This window comes from Hoplias malabaricus, chromosome 3 (assembly GCF_029633855.1).
Source record: "Hoplias malabaricus isolate fHopMal1 chromosome 3, fHopMal1.hap1, whole genome shotgun sequence".
Classification (NCBI taxonomy): domain Eukaryota; kingdom Metazoa; phylum Chordata; class Actinopteri; order Characiformes; family Erythrinidae; genus Hoplias; species Hoplias malabaricus.
Window position 1 is genome coordinate 28,302,209 of NC_089802.1, and position 6,424 is coordinate 28,308,632.

Consider the following 6,424-nt stretch of genomic DNA (forward strand, 5'->3'; position numbering starts at 1 on the left):
AAGAAACTCAAATCACCGCCCACAGCAGCTTCAGAGCAGGAATACGGTTCAAGTTCCGTGAAATAACACAGAGGCGACAAAACTTCTCAATGAAAATAATCCATTAAGGATTAATTAGCTAAGTAAAGGCAATTAGATCATTAAAGTAACATTAGCTATTAGTATTAATATTTTCTTATTTAAAATCACCGCTTTAAAATCATTGTGACGTTATATTGAGCTGTAATATGGAGAATAGAGCCTTTGTTATTGGTACTCCATGCTGAGCACTGTAGAAAATTCGCTATGTGAGAGCGTGAGTATGTATGTAAGTGAATGAATGAGTATGTATGTGTATGTGACTATGTGAGTGAGTGGGTAGGCATTTGAGTGAGTGAGAGAGAGAGAGCATGAATATGAGTGAATGAAGGAGAATGAATGTGAGTGAGTGAATATGAGTATTTATGAGTGACTGTGTACTTGAGCGAGAGTGTCTGTGAGTGAGTGAGTGAGTGACAGGTATAAAACCAATATAAGATGATTTTAATAATCTCCACATAAAGAAAAAAGTAAATCATTTATTGAGATAATGAAACATAGTTAAAAATAAATAGATAATTACAGTTTATTACTTAAATATATATTTGCCTGGTCTCTAGTTTATAACCCTGTAGAACTTCGTATTGCATTAACATTACAAATGTAACATGGCTTTCTGTAATAATGTGCTTTAAAAAAAAAAAGAAAAGTCATTTTGGAGCATTACTATTGGTCCATTCATTATTTTCACACTGTGAAATAAACACTGTATACTACATTATATATAATATACTTCACTATATATTAAAATACAGACACCTATATTATTATATTATTTTTGAATTAAAATGTATATAAATCATCTATTTTCAAAACACAGCAGCCAAAATCACAGAGGCTTATTCAGCACTTCACCACAATAAACAATCATGTCATCATAACTGTAACCATTCTCTTTTTTACAGGGAGCTCTGAGAGTGTCCTGATGAAAAGCACCATTCAAAATCACCAATTAAACTTCAGTCCAGTGTCAGACAGCGGTGAGTCCAGGATTAATGTCCTTTAGTCCTCCTGCAGCACAATTACTTGCTCTAACACCTAATTCATCTACATCCATCTAGAACAAGGGGCTAAAAAAATACACTCTTCATTTACTTAATTTCCAGTCAGATTGCCTATGAGTAAAAGCTGCTTATTTTTTTCATTTGACCAGTGTCCAGTCAGCAGCTATGTCTTTAGCGTCCGTATCCGTGGGGATCCCTGACATTTTTGGACTGCTCTTTCCTGTTGCTCTGCCCCATTACGTACAGTGTGTTGGCGAGGTTGTGCATCTGACACGTCCCAAACTGGCAACCCTTCAGTAATGCACGTCTGCTCCTCACACTGTGGAGAAAAAAAAACAAGTCACACACTGATTTATATTTTTAACAGCATTCTACATCATTTCAGTGCGAATGGACAAGGTTGCATTGCTGTACACAGGTGATCATCTGTAAATACGTGCATGGTTATGATCTGAGTGGCTCCCAAAATCAAGTTATACTGATTATTCAGTAGCAGATTATTCCCTTCCTTCCTCTGAAGTCACTCACTTGTAGAAGGGTCTGACACACAACATTCATTATCTGTAACCGCTTATCCAGTTCAGGGTCATGGTGGGTCCAGAGCCTACCTGGAATCATTGGGAATACACCCTGGAGGGGGCGCCAGTCCTTCACAGGGCAACACAGACACACACTCGGACACTTTTTTGAGTCGTCAATCCACCTACCAATGTGTGTTTTTGGACTGTGGGAGGAAACCGGAGCACCCAGAGGAAACCGGAGCACCCAGAGGAAACCCACGCAAACACGGGGAGAACACACCAAACTCCTCACAGACAGTCACCCAGAGCGGGAATCGAACCCACAACCTCCAGGTCCCTGGAGCTGTGTGACTGCGACACTACCTGCTGCGCCACCGTGCCACCCGCTGGACAAAATTATTTTCACACAACCCATTTTACAAATAGTTTCTCCACATGTTGCGTGCAATTACACATCTCCACCAGAGAGGTCTTCAAATCCCCAAAAAGTAGTACAGCTTTGTGTAAGTATGCCATAAATACATGGGCTCATTAATGCACAGGAGTAGGATACTTTCATGTAATTTAGATGATGCTTTAACTTGATGATGATGCTTTAACAGATGAGACTTTGTGTGACGTTTGGTTGGTTTACTTACTTAAAGACCTTGTGAAGGATGTTTTCTTGCAGGGCAGGTTCTGCAGGCAGCTCGTGGGCTTGGTCTAAGGTTCTGGAGTCTGTGGCTGTGGATGAAGTCTCTCCATGTGATGTGACCAGCTCTACCTTCTCTTTGTCATTTATTAGGGAAAGGACATCTGTCTGTGGCCTGAAGTGAAGGAACACAAGAGATAAAGTGCTTAGACAAGACAAAAAGTGACAGCAGCACTTTGCTGAATGATATTTCAATGTGGGGACAATAGGGACCCGTGTGAATTCTCACAGTAACAGGTCATCACCAAACGTATCATATGTTTCACCTCCACACATGACCATATCCTCACCTCTGAGGGTGTCTGACCATAAAGGCTGTGGTCAGAGGCACATACAGCAACAGCAGGACAGTCAGCTCCATCACACACAAACCTGGAGATGATTATAAAACAGTTATTTAAAAAAGCACAAACGCAACTTTATTCTGGAAATTGATTTATTGGATTTTTAAAGAGTAATGAAAGCAAAGTGTTGCTGGGTTTTCCACCACTGAGAAGAATGAAGGTTCTTAGTGTTCATGTTTCTACATAGATCTACTGCCTAATGTGAAAGAATCCCTTGTTCAGTGCCTGTTCACATTAATGTATGTATTTGGAGCCCACCAACCCACACACAGAGAAACAAGTCTGAAAACACAGGATAAAACGAGCCGTTCTGATTCCGCTCCACTTCTGACATCCGAGTCTGTCCAATCACAGCAAGGTTAAACAGCAAAACAGACGCAACAAGCACGGAGTAATAAGAGCACTGAGTAAAAACAGATAAAACGAGATCGGAGAAGAAAGAGAACAGAGCAAAAACGGCAAAAAAAAACAGCTTCTGCTCCTCGCTCCTGTCTGCTGTGCACTCGGGGTCAGGGTGAACAGCGAGCCTGACCTCGTATCATTTAAAGGAACAGGCACTGAAAGCGGATGTTCTGAACAGGGCTGTTTAGACAGGGGGAGAACACTGCTGTGGGGTTTGTGAGGTTGTTTTGACTAAAGCAGGTCAGAGAACTGTGTTTCACTGTGGAAAATCCAGGTACATCCTCCAGGTACATCCGCTGTTAACACTGTTAACATTTGATAATGAATGGAACAGTAGAATGATTCCAAAGGACTGCAAAATGTCAAATAGATCTGTGCACTTTTAAAGCTATTATGGTAATCAAAATCATTGATGTATCATTATTAACAAGACCAGGGTCTCACTCTCACCTCGTCCTCTGCTCCTCGTTTTAGCCTGAAGGGAAGGAGAACCCTTGGAAGAACTCTGAGAGGAACTCATCCGTCTTTCTCCCTCTGATGCAGATGCGGTGTAGAATGGGTCCTCAGCTCTTCTGGAAAGAGCGGTGAAGTTTTCTTAGGTCTGTCCCCGTCTTGGCCCGAATTTATATCCTCGAGACAGAGGGGGGGTGTGAGGGAACGCCTTCAGTGCCCTCCTTTGACCTTATGCCCTCCCTGAGTCATATAATTAATACCTAGGAACTTAACCAACCAACCGCTCCATTATCATTTATAGACACCCCTTATGATTTCTGAACTCAGCCTGTGTCATCTCAATAGAAAAGCATGGCATTAAGCCACCAGACATGAGCCTAAACTTGGACTGCGTAGGCAGAAAGCCACTGGTCTGTGAAGCAGAACAACTGTGTTCTCAGGAGTGAAGGAGGTCCATCCTCTTTGGGATGAGCTGGAGTGCCAAAAAAGAAATCCTGGTCTCAACATTAACGCCATCAAATCCTCACAGAAATGTTCCCCAAAGGAGTAGAAGGTGTTACTACAGAAAAGACCAAAATAGTCACGGCCCATAACCTTGATTTCTGCAGGAATGGATGAGCATGTCCACAGTTTATTTTCAGTTAACTTCCAAGCGTCCAAACAGTGACCCAAATGCCCTCCTGTCCATGCATTTCCATAGACACAATTCCATAGGATTTGTTTCTAAAAAACTTGCTCACTTCCCTCACCTGCCGGAAAGCGTCCTTCTCAAAATAACACGCCTTCCTCCTGCCCTTTTCCTTTGCGTCTTTCCTTTGTGGCTTATCTGTCCTTTATTTAGGGCCTTTACTACGTTCCCAGCAGGGCTCCCCTTCTCCTCCTCTCCCACCCTCCCCTGAGGGGCCAATGCCCTCTGACCCTTTCTTTCATTTCATTTCATTTTATTTCAAAAGCAACAATTTACAGTCGACCTGCTGATGAAATGTGTCAGCACTGACCCCAGGATCGGGTTTCCAGGAATTTTGATCAAGGCTTATCTGTCAGTGGCCACAGAAAAAAGGAAATGATTCGGAGAACTGCACGATTGCCCTTTGACACCCACCTCTCACCCCTCCAGTTCTCGATTCTGATCTGTTTCTTCTCATCCCTCTTTCGTTTACAGTGCTCAATCATTTACTCACTCACTCACTCACTCGTTTCCCTCCTTCACTCCATTGTGCTCTCTTCCTGCTCGGGACATCTGGATCTGTTTTCTGATTCAAAATAACAAATTATGTCATTACTGTATGCACACACACACACAGACTTGTATTTGTGAATTGTGGGGATGTTACATAGACTTCCGTTCATTTTGAAGGAGACTTACCCTTAACATTTGCATGAGCCCAAAAACAGGTCTCCACCTTAAACATTAAAATGTAATGATTTACTTTTGGGGTCTGGCTGGGGTCTGGCTCCACAAGGAAGACAGGTCCCCAAAAAAGTGAGTGTTTACACAGGTTTTTGTCCCCACAATGTGATATATTCCTGGTAGACCCACACATACACACAAAGAGAGAAAGAGAGAACTGACCCTCACATGCTTACAGAAAGTGCTCTAATCACTGGGCCAGGGAAACACAAGCTGCTGCCAGTTTGCTGCTTTCACACACAGTTAGCTCTGCTCTCATTCAGGAGGTTCGGATTTAATGGACCAGTGCATCATTTTGACGTATGTTCCGTAAAGTGCATCTCAAATGTGGTGATATATCGGTTGCCTTTGTACTCCCTTAAGGATTGAGTTTATGCTCCGTAGACACATCAACTTTCTTTATTTGGGCAGCCGTGGCCTAACGGCTAGAGAAGAGGGCTTAGGGCTGAAAGGTCGTTGGTTCGATTCCCACAAGCAGCAGGAAAACTGGGGGCAGAGGGAGTGAAGGAACAGCACTGTCTTCCTCCACTTCAAAACAGCTGAGGTTTCTTTGATCAAGGCACCGAACAGATAACTGGTGCCGGGGATGGTGTTCACTGCCACAGTTGGGTTAAATGTGGAAGACTTTTGTTTTCATTGTACAGTGACAAATAATTGTTTGTTCACATTTGACGTTTTACAGAGGTGGCCTCCTCTGGTGAGTTGTGGGTTGTCTGTTGGCGTTGTGAGTTCAGGTTCCACAGGGTGTGAGGCATTCCCTCGCTTAAGGGCAAGGCCTCCCTGTTCCTCCTGGTTGAGTTTTCTCCTCTCCTGGGGTTCCCACCATTCCAGTTTTTGAGTTTTTCAGGGTCCCAGTAGTAATTCACATGTTTGTAAAATTATCCACCTATAGAATAGGACATTTTCACCAGAGAAAACGACGCATATCACACAGAAAAGATGTCAAATACTCTGTTAATGTTCTTACAACAGTTTCTGAATGAGAAATGTTCGATTTATTGACTGGATTTAAGGTGATGTCACTTTGTTAGAGGAGCGTTTTGCAGTGATTCTCTTGTCTTTGCTGGAAAGGCTGAAGACCCCAACATTTTTTGGAAGTGAAAAACTGGTCAACAGGATGTGCTGAAGCACCTGTGGACTGTTCATTTGACCTCACAAGTGTAGCTCAGTTCAAAAAGATGCTCTTTGCTGTTGCTTATGTATCGTAACGTGTGTCTCTGCGTACGTGTGTGTGTGTGTGTGTGTGTATTCTGCCTCAGCCTCTGCCCTCTCTATCACACGCACATCCTGTTGTGGAGGTGAGTCCATGTCAGCAAGGCCTCCAAGTGTGTATTTGTGTGTGTGTGTATTTATAACTGTGTCTTTTTTAGCCCAGTGGGCACTGATTTGTATCCTTTCAGGAAACACATTGGTTCAAGTGTGTGATAGATTCACACACTCAGTGTCCCCTCGCTATCACACATTTAACACATGATCTAGAGAAACTCTGGAGTATCCGGTCAGGAGATGTCCCAGAGCGA